This window comes from Lissotriton vulgaris, chromosome 1_1 (genome assembly GCF_964263255.1).
Source record: "Lissotriton vulgaris chromosome 1_1, aLisVul1.2, whole genome shotgun sequence".
Taxonomy (NCBI): Eukaryota; Metazoa; Chordata; class Amphibia; order Caudata; family Salamandridae; genus Lissotriton; species Lissotriton vulgaris.
Genome location: NC_141685.1, coordinates 832,929,366 through 832,941,427, shown reverse-complemented (window position 1 = coordinate 832,941,427; position 12,062 = coordinate 832,929,366).

Genomic DNA, 12,062 nt, shown 5'->3' with positions numbered 1-12,062 from the left:
TTCTTTTTGTTGTAGGTCATCATTGATCACCAGTTGGGGTATGGTGCTGGGATCGGGAATCAGGTCTCTCTCCACTATATGCACACCTACGGGAGTTTTACCCAGCCATTTTTTTAACATGTTTATGTGATACGTTTGTTGTTTCCGGGGGTTCATCTGTAACCTGTAACTGGTATTTCCGATTGTTTCCACGACCTGATACGGCCCACTCCACTCTGCTTTGAACTTTTGCGTGGATGAGGGTAACAACACCAGCGCCCAGTCCCCTTTCTCCAACTTACGCCATTTCTTTCCTTTGTCATAGACCTTTTTCTGTTTCTCCTGGCTCTTTTCTAGATTGGCGAACGCCAGGTCACGTAATTTGCCTAGTTTCGAACGGAGGTTGCGTGCATATTCCAGGGTACTGGCCTTCTCTTCCGGGGATTCCTTCTCCCAAGCTTCTTTGGTCATGTCCAGCAAAGTTCTGGGTTGACGACCGTAGAGCAGTTCAAAAGCAGAAAATCCAAGGCTACTCTGTTTCTGTCCTCTGATGACATATAAAGCAAGAGGCAGTACCTGATCCCACTCCGTACTGTTGATTTCCAACATTTTTCTCAATGTGGTTTTTATCGTACGATTGTACCTCTCCACGAGGCCATCCGTTTGTGGGTGGTACACAGCAGTGCGTATTTGGTGTATGTGTAGCATCTTGCAGACCTCCCCCATGAGGCGGGAAACGAAGGGAGTTCCTTGGTCTGTCAATATCTCTTTCGGGAATCCCACTCTAGAAAACAGTTCCAACATTTTGTCAGCGACATTTTTAGTGGTCGTTGAGGTAAGGGGAAAAGCCTCAGGGAATCGGGTTGAGTAGTCTACAATCACCAGGACGTATTGGTACCCCTTTCTGGTTTTCGGTAGGGGCCCAATGATGTCCATCCCTATCCTTTCAAAGGGAACTCCTATTATAGGAGGGGCTGCAGAGGTACGGCTGGTGGCCGGGTCATATTTCTTTTCTGGCAAATGTCACATTCCTGTCAATAGTTCATGGCATCTTCATAAATACCAGGCCAATAGAAGCATTGCAGGAGATTCTGAGTTGTCTTTTCGGCCCCTATGTGACCTGCTACCAGGTGAGAATGTGAAAAAAACAGCACTTGTTCTCTGAAGGACACCGGGACTAACAACTGTTCCGGGTCTTCTTCTTTTCCTTGTCTGTACAAGAGTCCATTCTTGATGAACATGCGAGGATACCGAACTGGCACCAAGCCCTCGTTTTGATGCGCATTCTCCCAGGCGTTAAACAACGTAGCATCATTAGCCTGTGCAAATTGGAAGCTGTGGTCCAATGTCCAGGGGTCGGGAGAGATCAATGCGAGTGCCTCACTCCTATTTCTGGGGTTCTTTCTGGCGTTGCTCCCCTCTCCCATACTCTGTTTGAACATTTTCAGAAAGGTCGGGTTGTCAGTCCCGATGATCAGGTCTTCTGGAAGGGTGGCTAGTACCCCTACCCGTACTCTCGAAGGGGGGCCTTCCTGAGATATCAATGTGATTATAGCCACGGGGTAAGGTTTTACGTCCCCGTGGACACACCGTATAAACACTTGTTCTTTGGGTAGGATTTGCTGTGGTAGTACATGGTGGGCCTGTACTACTGACTGGCGGCAGCCAGAATCTAGGAGGGCTTGTACGGGGTTACCGTTGATTCTCATACTTACTCTGTAGGCGTTTCCCATTTCGGCGGAATAGAGTACGGTGCGAGGTAAGTATCCCACCTCCATTGGTTCCTCGGTCGATTTTTTTCTGGGACAGAATCTGGCAATATGACCCCATGTGCCACACTCAAAATACTGAGGTCCACTGTGCGGAAGGGGTTCGGACCTCCAGGTACGTGGTCTGGGAGGATCTGGGAGTCTTACTGGTCTTTTCTCTGATTTGAAGGAGATTTTCTGTTTTTCTGCTTCCACTGGAAACATGGGTCTCTGTTGCACACGAGAGAAAGTATTAGCCATCTCGACGGCTTGAGCTGTGGTTAGGTCAGTGTGCTGTTTTAGCCATCTTTGAGTGGCAAATGGTAGTGCCTCGAGAAATTGTTCCAGGTATATCCTGTCCATAATTTCCTCTTTAGTGCTTTCCGTAGGGCTCAGCCATTTGTCGGCTGCCATTTTTAACCGGACAAACAGGGTTTTCGGTGTCTCCCCTGTTACTCCTCTTTCTCTCCTGAATCTTAGCCTATAGGCTTCCCGGTCTAGTCCCAGATGATCCAGGATGATCCGTTTAATGTCGGCGTAAGGTGTGTCACCCCTTGGGTTAGCTACCTGATAGGCGGCTTGGGCTTCACCGACTAGTAAGGGGGCCAAAAAGAAGGGCCATTTCACTCCAGGCCATCCACAGGCCCGAGCAGCCCGCTCAAAGTTCATTAGGAATGCATCCGGATCTTCGCCGGGTTGATACTTCTGTAAAGACACTCCTCCAATAGTGTGAGGTATGTTGCTCACTGTTACTGGCCCAGAGGCAAGGGGGGGGTCCAGTGCTCGGGCCGCCACGGCGGTTTTAATTAACTCCCTGTCAGCTTCTGCGGCCCTGAGCTGCTGTTCAGCAAGTCTCTCCAGTCTTTCCTGGCCCTGCACCAGGGCTTGTACAACTCCTTCCATCGTCTTGGTACAGACGCTCACTGTGCCCGCATTCTCCACCACTGTAACGGCGGGACTAGTAAAAGGCAAGAGTCTGGTTTTGGTTATGCTAGGATTTAATCTTTCATATAATGAATCAGTACAGGTTTTCCTGATTGCTCCTCTGCGTGGTGATCTGCTCCTTTCCCTCCTGGTCTTTCTAAGCACTCCCTCTTCTCTTCTTCGTACTGGGCTCCTCCTCCTGTTGGACTCCGGAGGCTCCGTGCTGTCCGCCCTCGCCGACACCGTACAGGGGGGAAAGAGAAGAGAGGCTGGTATAAGTATGACCGCTAAAGCAAAGACTTGAGCTCAGGGAAGGGGGGCCGTGAGGGGAACACCCAGTGATACACAAAAAAACAGGAGCCCAAAATACACGCTACTGACAGGGTAAGTGACAGTGTAGGACCCCCGGGTATTAAGTAAAACACACAACACTCTACTTGTTGCGACTAGCTCGCTTTTTGATCCAGCCTATGAAGCGATTACGCACCTCAGAGAGCCGTACCCCTCCTGGCGTACGGCTGGGTGAATCGTGGTGTTGGCCTCCGGGCGTGTCCAGTGCTTCCTCGGCTCTCCCGTCTTGTCCTCTTCCCTGCTCCTGGGTTCTCGGTTCGTCCGCGATGCAGTCCTCGCTGATCCACGTGTAGCTGTGGTCCTGCTCTCGTCCTCCGCTCCTCCAATCGTCCTCTCCGCTCACTCTTCCTCCACTCCTCCAGTCGTCCTCTCCACTCACTCGTCCTCCGCTCCTCCAGTCGTCCTCTCCGCTCACTCGTCCTCCGCTCCTCCAGTTCTCCTCGCTGCTTCCCGCCTGTTAGGACCCGTAGCTCTTAGGGGAAGTCTAGGCCTTTCGAGTCTGTGCTGAGTGTGTTGTAATGTATTTTTCCGCCTACCATGGACTACATGTCCCAGAATGCCTTGAGGCGTTATATGGAAACCATGCTTCTTTTTGCACCAATCAGCTGCAGTCTGGGAGGTTCATATGCCTCCTCCCTCTTCTTGGCGGTGCTTGGTTTTCATGTTTGGATTCCTGCCTGGTTCCCGACCAGAGAATCGCTGATACTGTTCCTGTATCCCCGTGAACTGTGTTCGTGTTCCTCCCTTCTTTCCCACCCCCGAGATAGCGCTCCTCGAGACCGTGTGGGCTCACGCGGTCTATTTCAAGAACTACTACGGTGTTTTGGTTCGTGTCTCCTGCCTTTGCCTTCGCCGACCTTGGGACCGGATTTACCCTGCCTCCACCCTAATTGTTTACAGGTGCGACGCTTGGAAGCGCTGCCTGGTTCTGTCAGTCTCTCTTCGGCTCCCCTGTGCCTCCGCACCTACACGCTGCGAAATTCTGCTGAGAACTCTCTGCCTTTTTTGTTGGAGGACAATTATCCACGTAGTTATTATTTTGCACTAAGGCACGCCGGTTAAATGTAGCCGGTTTTAAGGATCCTTGGTGAACATACGCACGCATTTGTGAACTTTGTGTTTTTTGCCTACGCAGAGAGGATTAACTTTTACCTACAATATCATTTGTTGGATTCTACATATTGGGAATTGATTCGAGACTATTATCTCTTACGAGGAACTACTTATCTTTATTTTGGAGAGACCAAAGTATACACCCTTCTTTTGGTTCGTATATTTCTTTTATTCCTTGGATACCTTTTGGGTTTTCTGCACTCAATGGGCAGGTAAGAGCATTGCAGCACACTTGGTACAGAAATATATTAAGCTCCTCGTTGGTGCCCTTTTGAATCTACTAAGTCCCTGTTGTGTGTTCTGTTTTCTTTCTCCTCTGCAGGTTACTGCGTCCTCATCGCTTATCATTCCCGAGTGCCCTATCTTCTATTCAGGAGACCTATGGGTTTTGGTCTCTCTCTTTTCTGACGACCTCTCAGACCTATGTGTGTTGCTATTCACTGGGTGTGTGGTGTCGATTGTAACAGAGAGAGACACTGTCTACACTTCTGAGGAAGCTGGTTTCTGCCTGGAGCCTGTTGTTCGCTCGACACCGCCACTCCGCCCTGCTCCTCACTGACCGCTCCTCCGGTGAAATAACACTCCTGGGTCTTCTCAGATACGCCTTTTAAGGGAGGTTCTGACTCCACCTCCTCTTCCAGGGCTTTGGTCCAGTTAAAGGGCCCGTCGTCCTCCTCGTCGCAACTGTATCTCTCCAGGTCAGGCCATCTCGTTGCAGGTACAGGCTGAGGAAAGAAGAGGGGGGGGGGTCACAAAAGGTCAGTTCGCGCCCTAATGCGGGGCTGTCGCTGGGAACCCGGTTACAAACAACTAAGTCCGTCAACTATGTCTGTGAATGTCTGCATTAATACCCAGGCTAACTCGCACAATGTAACTGACACTGATGAAGGCTTGATGCTGAAACGCGTCTGTTAAACTTTGTGATTAAAATTCTTATGGTGTGAGCACTGACAACTCTGGTTCCACGAGTGCGGTTCTTTGGAAAAACAAGTTCTAAAGCTGAGCGTTGTGTATATATATATATATATATAGCTGTTATAGTTCCTTAATTTCAGTTGCGTAAAATATTTTGCAATTAGTTACAAGCAGTGCAAATCTATTGTATTTTATATGTGCTACAAATTCCGTTTTCGTTCTATATATTGGAAAACAGAGGATCCATTTCCTCATTGGAAGCATGAAACCAGGGGCCAGATCTAGTTTTGGTGCGTTGCACTCAGGCGTGTCAGGTCAGTGGCCTTCTCTCCTTTGACAACAGTCCACCCTCCTGCCATGCAGGGGTTTCAAAAGCCTTCATTGGAGTAGTCGGTACAGTGTTTGGAATGAAGACTTTGGGTCTCAATCATGAGCACTTTTGCACCGCAGGAACGTCACTTTTTTTGAGCTCCGGTGGAGCAATATGCCCCGGCATATATACAAGACCATGTAAAGCCACGTACATGGCTTTTCATGGTCTTGTAAATAAGTGCCTCTTTTCTGAGGAAAACTGTGTGAAAGGGGCGTCCCATGGGTGTGGCTGTGGGTGTTCCTGTGCAAAACCCATGGAATCTGCAGCGTTATCAGATTTACGAGAAATCGTAAACCTGGGAGTGCGTTAGAATCTAACAGCACACCTGAGGCGCAATGAGGAACATTTTTTAATTTCTCCTTGTTTTTTCCTTTTTCTATGTGTGCTACATTGTAGCACACAAAAAAGAGAAAATCAACTGAATTGATTGATTTTGTTGTGCAGGAAGGTGACCCTTCCTGCACAAAATCAATCAGCCCCGCAACGCAAGGCACCCTTGTACCATGGTGCAAGGATGCCTGCATTTGCGCATGGCAGCCCATTGTGCGCCAGCACAGGGGAAAAGCTCAGAAATGCTCAGTATCTCATAGATATAGCATATTCTGGCCCTTTAGTGTTGAATAGGGTAGCGCAGCAAGATTCCTTACAGCGCCGCCCTACATCAAAACCTCATAATGAGGCCATATGAATTTTGCTGAGTGTGCACCATGTTTGTTATTACTTGGCAAGGAATTCTGAATTCCAAAGATAAACCACTGCAGCATGCGTTTATTTCTATAAAACAAGAAAATAAATGCCGCTGACGTTTTGTGAGTTCTCTCTCTGTATGTAGTGGCGGCTCCTCCGCTAAGGCGAAGGTGTGTTGGCCCATTACTTTAACTGCAAGCTAAATACAAAAAATAAAATTATAATAAACTTCTTTATTATCATATTGTTTTACTATTCTGCTTGCAGCTGAAGCTGGGTGGGGCTGGGCTCCCCTCCCCACAGGGGGAGAAGTGGTGGCAGCACTTAAAGTGCGCATGATGCTTTGGCATGCAGTCACGGCCCGGCCAAAGCGTCTTGCACACTCTCCACGTTCTCCATGCATGGTGTATTACAGTCTGAGTCGAGAACATGGATAGCCTGCCAGGCCCCTGTCTGAGCTTCGAACCACGGCTCTCAGACCAATAACAACGCTGCAATGCTTGTGGTATGGGCAGGTGATTCTGGGAGGCTGTGTGCTTCCTGGAGAGATAAGGATGGAGAAAGAAAAGGCTGCTTCCAGCGGTCAGGTTTAAAGAGGTAATCACAGTTTGTTTTATTATGCCTCACTACCCCTGGTCGGTAGCAGCAGCTACTGTATGTATGTCAGGGCCATTAATTGATTTCCCTTCCCTTGAACAACTTATCTTGCATGACAGTTCACCCTGAACCCAAGTATATGAAACCTAGCGATGGTCAACCTGCCTAAAATATGTAAGAGCGGCCTTCAGCAGGGCAACCGTCACTATGAAATGGTGGGTCGCGGTTGACAGGGCACCAGATCAAACATTTGTTCCAGTGGTGTCAGCTGAGGGTCTGCCAATGTGATCATGGTGCTTCCCTCACCTCTAAATGGGAAATGGAGACCACTAATTTATAGTGCTTCTCCCGCTGTGCCAACTGACGCGCTGAGTATAGAAATTGTGTGGAGTCATTGTGTATCACACAATATAAAGTACCCCTAACAGAACTGACCTGGCCTTTCTGCCACTCTGGCATTTCCCTGGTAGCCTGCAGGCGGGGGGGGGGGGGGCTCCCTTCAAAGCAAATGGAATCCTATGACCCAATCGCCCCTCCCCCACATTACCCCATTCTATCATGGGCTCCTTCATTGTAGGGCTGGTATGAATATTTCTGTCAAGGCTGATTTTTATTTCCAGTCCACTACTGATCCCGAACTATATATAGGAAGGATATTTCGATTCTTCTCTGAGTTCTTTTTTGCCTCCAAAATGAACTCACCTTTTGACCATGGTCATTGCTGCGACCAGAGGGCTTCTCATTGACTTGCAAAGAACTTATAAGCACACTGAGGATACTTTGACTCATGTATATTTAGGGGAGCATGGAACAGTTTAGCTTAACATTACAATTGAGGTTCCCTAACATGTTTTAAGAAACACTAGGGCATATTCACAGAAAAATGTCGGAGCGTGGAGCTGTGCCAAATTTGGCAGCGCCGGGCTTCGACATTTACAAAATGCAGGGATGCGCCGTATTCAAAAGAATATGGTGCACCCTTCTGTTTCCCCTAGCGCTGGCACAAAAAAAGCTGCCTAGCACCAGCACAGACACTCTGCCACCATGTTGCAAGGGTGCTCTTGCGGCAGGGATGATTATCTATGTGCAGAAAGGTGTCCCTTCTGCACATAAATAAGTTTTGCACCTATTAAGTGTGTGGCACAATGTAGCACACATGGAAAGAGCAAAGAACTAAGAGAAATTAATTATTTCTCCCTCTTGCGCCATTTTAAAGCCTGGTATTCTGTGGTGTTTATTTTTGGCGCTGCCTCAGATTTACGCATTCTTGTAAATCTGCGGCAGCATTAAAAAGCAATGGGTGTTGCGGTGAACGCCCACAGCAACACTCAATGCACACCCCTTTGCCACAAAGGACCGCGGAAGAAAGGGGCATATTTACAAGGTGGCATTAAGCCACGTACAGTGGCTTAGCGCCACCTTGTAAATATAGAAAATGGCGTTGCGCCACCTGAGTGTCAAAAAAGTGGCTCTAGTGGCACTGAGGGCTTGTATATATGCCGCACTTTTCCGCAACAAGCCACTCAACCAGAACTCAATTTGTGAGTTGTCCATTTGTTTATAAATGTCTTCCTGGTCCACATGTAAAAGGCAATCATGTGCTGCAGCTAAAGTCAATGATTCTTTATTTGCACGTTGCTTATGCTCTTATTCGTTAAACCTACCCCTGGGTCTTAATATTCCTTTCCGTGCGACCTTGCTAGGTATTACACCACCACAGCCAGAGCACTTACAGCAAATCTGAATGCAGGACACACTGGCTGTGATCCAGCGGTGTACCAATAACAGATACTCTACTACCATATACTCACCTGGGTCCATAAACACACAATCGAGTAAACCCCTGGAGTCAAAGTTTAATGTGGGTGATCACGATATCAAGATTAGTTATTCACCATTCCTAACTAGCCTTTCACTGATCACAAAGTTCATTCATCTGGTCGATGAACCATTAGTTGAACTAATTGATGGTGATAATGAACATAATTCTAACTTTTCTATACGTTGAAGTAAATAGCCACAGACTCGGCTATATATAAATCAATTGCATGTGAACCACTTCAAAAATACAGTACAGTCACCATCACTCATAAAATACAATTAATCAATCATCAAACACATACTTCGAACCTTTGCAATGACTTTTTCTCATAAAGGAGAGGACAGAGAGAAAAGGACATCGGCAAAGGCACAAAATTATATTTACGCAGGATGGTGTGAAGACCAACCCCCTGGCCAAAGGGCTGGTAAGGGTCCCTCGGGATAGTTCAGGAGACAAAGACTTCAGGACAGGATTCGAGACAAGATAAATGGCCTCTCAAACACCGACGGTCGCATTGCGCCCCTCTCTGACACTCTTCCTCCTCGAGATTCTTCCTTAATCTTCTTTCTAACCCAATTGAATTAGGATAGAGGGCTCTGCATTCGGTTTCTTCATCAGAATCTCTCGTTACTCCGACAACACCCACGGCTTACAGCATCTCAGCATGGATGTCTATCTAACTTTAAAAGCTACCTCAGTTATACCTTTCGCTCTTCATGTGCCACCCACTAAAGTTTTAATATCCCACAAATGCTAAATCTAATTGGTCAAGCAAGGGGGAAGATCATCACACCATGCTTACGTATCACTTTTTTCCATTAGCCCTTTGTTAACAAACCCATCCACTTCATTTTTATTCATGTTTTATTTTTCCCACCCACATTCACATTTCATCTGCAACAAATGTTTTAAATTGAATATGTAGACTCATTCATTTAGATCTTTCACTGTCGGTTCTCAGGCTCAGGCACACTACGACCTTATCCTCTTCCTGACCCACATGTCATTCTTCCGGGCTGAGTTTCAATTATCACATGGTTCAGCTTACTTCAGCTATACACAAGAGGCCCAAATGCTCACTAATGAGAAAATCAGAAAAGACAAATGTTATTTTTTACAAATAAATGGTTTCACTGTATACCAGCCGTCTCTACTCTAACCTCCTTTATTTATTTATACTTTGCCCGCATTAGCATTAGTTAAATAGCTCAATTTCATTTCAGCTAAGCAGGTGCCATGCACGCGAGTCTTCAAGACTCCATTTTAATACCATTTGCTCATGCGCAAGAATTTCCCTCCAAGCCTTAGTACGTCATATTGCGTAGATGCAGTTGATGCATATGCAGTTAGGATTTTCCCTTTAAAGCGGTTTTAGCAATGCGTTCGAGTTGGTTAACGTTAGCAAACACATATGCAAGCTTCACTAATTCATGTGTTTATGTGGTGCGTATTAGTTTCACACAAAACGTAATTAATAACATGTTAGTGAGTTAAATGAGCGAATTGCTTCCGAGCAAGTCTCTTTTCTACGAGTTCTTACTCCATCAACTGCAGCCAGTAAGATTTTATTGTTGTCCAGATGTGAAACCTCTAGGTCACGGGCTTGAAACCCTATGGGTCTGAAATATCCTTTTATTGGTCAAGTGTATAAAAAATAATCATTTAACAAATAACCAGAACACCTGTTATTATGAGAGAAAGTGATCAGCAGTCTCAATACTGTAAGGTCCTTATTGCAGTGTTCGAATGCTTGATGTAATAGGAAATGTATGAGTGATCATGTGGCTGAAATGTTGGCATGTTTGCAGGAAGAGCTCAGATTCACATTTGGTAAAAGAGAAATGGGAGAATTAAGAAACATTGAAATGTATGGTCCCCCTTAACATGCATTGAAAAAGACAATTGTGATGGAAATGAGACTTTAGAGTGTTTCAATAAAAGCTGAGTCGAGCTTCCAGAGACCCTAGTGCTGCTGCCAAGGGAAGACTTGCAGATTTGGCCCAATTCTCCCAAGTAACAGGACTCGGGCATGCAGAAAACTTAGCTTAACCTGATTGGGAAGGGTGTGTTATTTGGCAATGTGTGCAAATGTGACAGGTCTGTGAGACTGTAAAGGAACAGACACAGCAGACGGCATCTCCTGTCAGAGTTGTATAGAAAGGCCAGGGCCTGCTATTTACACAGACCTTGTGCATAGCGCACAGCATGCCTTCCACTAGGGTAGAGGCTGGAGGGCACTCCGAAAGGTCCTTGCAAACCAGAGCAGAACGTGTTACTCTCGCATCAAGGAATTCCTCCCAGCGCCTCCCCCACAGACAAGCTGATAAGGGTGCAGTTATGCTCTAAAATGCAATCATCGCCTGGTGCCCTGTCTTTTGTTAACATTATAACAAACAGTGGTTCCTTCGGATTCAATTCACAAGAAGCATTATCATACATAGGAAGCAACCAGTCCTCACCCAATTATCACCAAATGAAAGAGACAACGATCTTTACAAATAACCACAGGCAATATTAATGTACTAATCAGGAGAAACTATTAATATACAATCATTAGATTTCATTCAGAGCTCGAAGTTGGTGCTGCCACTGAATAATCGTTTCAGAGCAAGAGGGAGGTGAAGTGCATCTGGTGAAAAATCACCCACGCCAACGCAACGGCACCACCTATTGTGACGGCCTCCCCCCAGCTCACTGCTGCTGCCTGACGCTAGTTCGAGGCCCTCCTCCATCCGCAGGCTACCACCTGCGCCTCATCCCTGGTGGCCAGTGGTAGGCCTTAGGTTTGCTCCCTGCATTTGTATTTTGTATTGTTTTTGGCTGTTCTGTCACTTGTTATTGCTTTAATTCCTTTTTCTTGTTATTTTCTGTGCCCTGTTTTGCCTTCTGTTCCCTCCGCAGTCCCTCACTCGTTTATTCCCGCCACTGCGTCCCTGCGGCCCCGGCCCCCTGCTTGCCCATTCGCCGCCCCGCTCCCGCCTCCCAGCTGCTCCTCCCTCCCACCTACCCTTATATGGAGGGCGCTGCGCGGCCGTGCCAAAGGCACACCTAAGGCAAGCCCGTCTGCGCCGGACCGTGCCCAGCGCCAGAACCCTTGGCCCCCGCGAACGCCACGACGCCCATCTCCGCTACAATGCCAGCACCCTCCATGTACTCAACACCAGACGATCACACACCTGCTTCCTGGCCGCCCCGAAGCGCACCCAAGTACCCTTCTCCTGCCGGTACTGCAGCTTCACAAGCATCCTACCCACCAATCCACCCACCAGGACAAGACGCTACCACCTCAGATGCATACTCTTGAACACCCGCTCCGCATGCAAACACGCCGTTGAACTCTGAGACCTGCTCGACACATCCTCCCCGGACATCGCCTTCCTGACAGAGACCTGGATGAACGACTCCTCGGCACCCGACATTGGCATAGCTATCCCGGACGGCTACAAGATCACATGCAGAGACCACACCAATGGAGTAGGAGGGGGAATCACCATCAACCACAAATCCACCCTCAAGGTTTCAACCAACTCCTATGACACCCTCAGCACCGCCG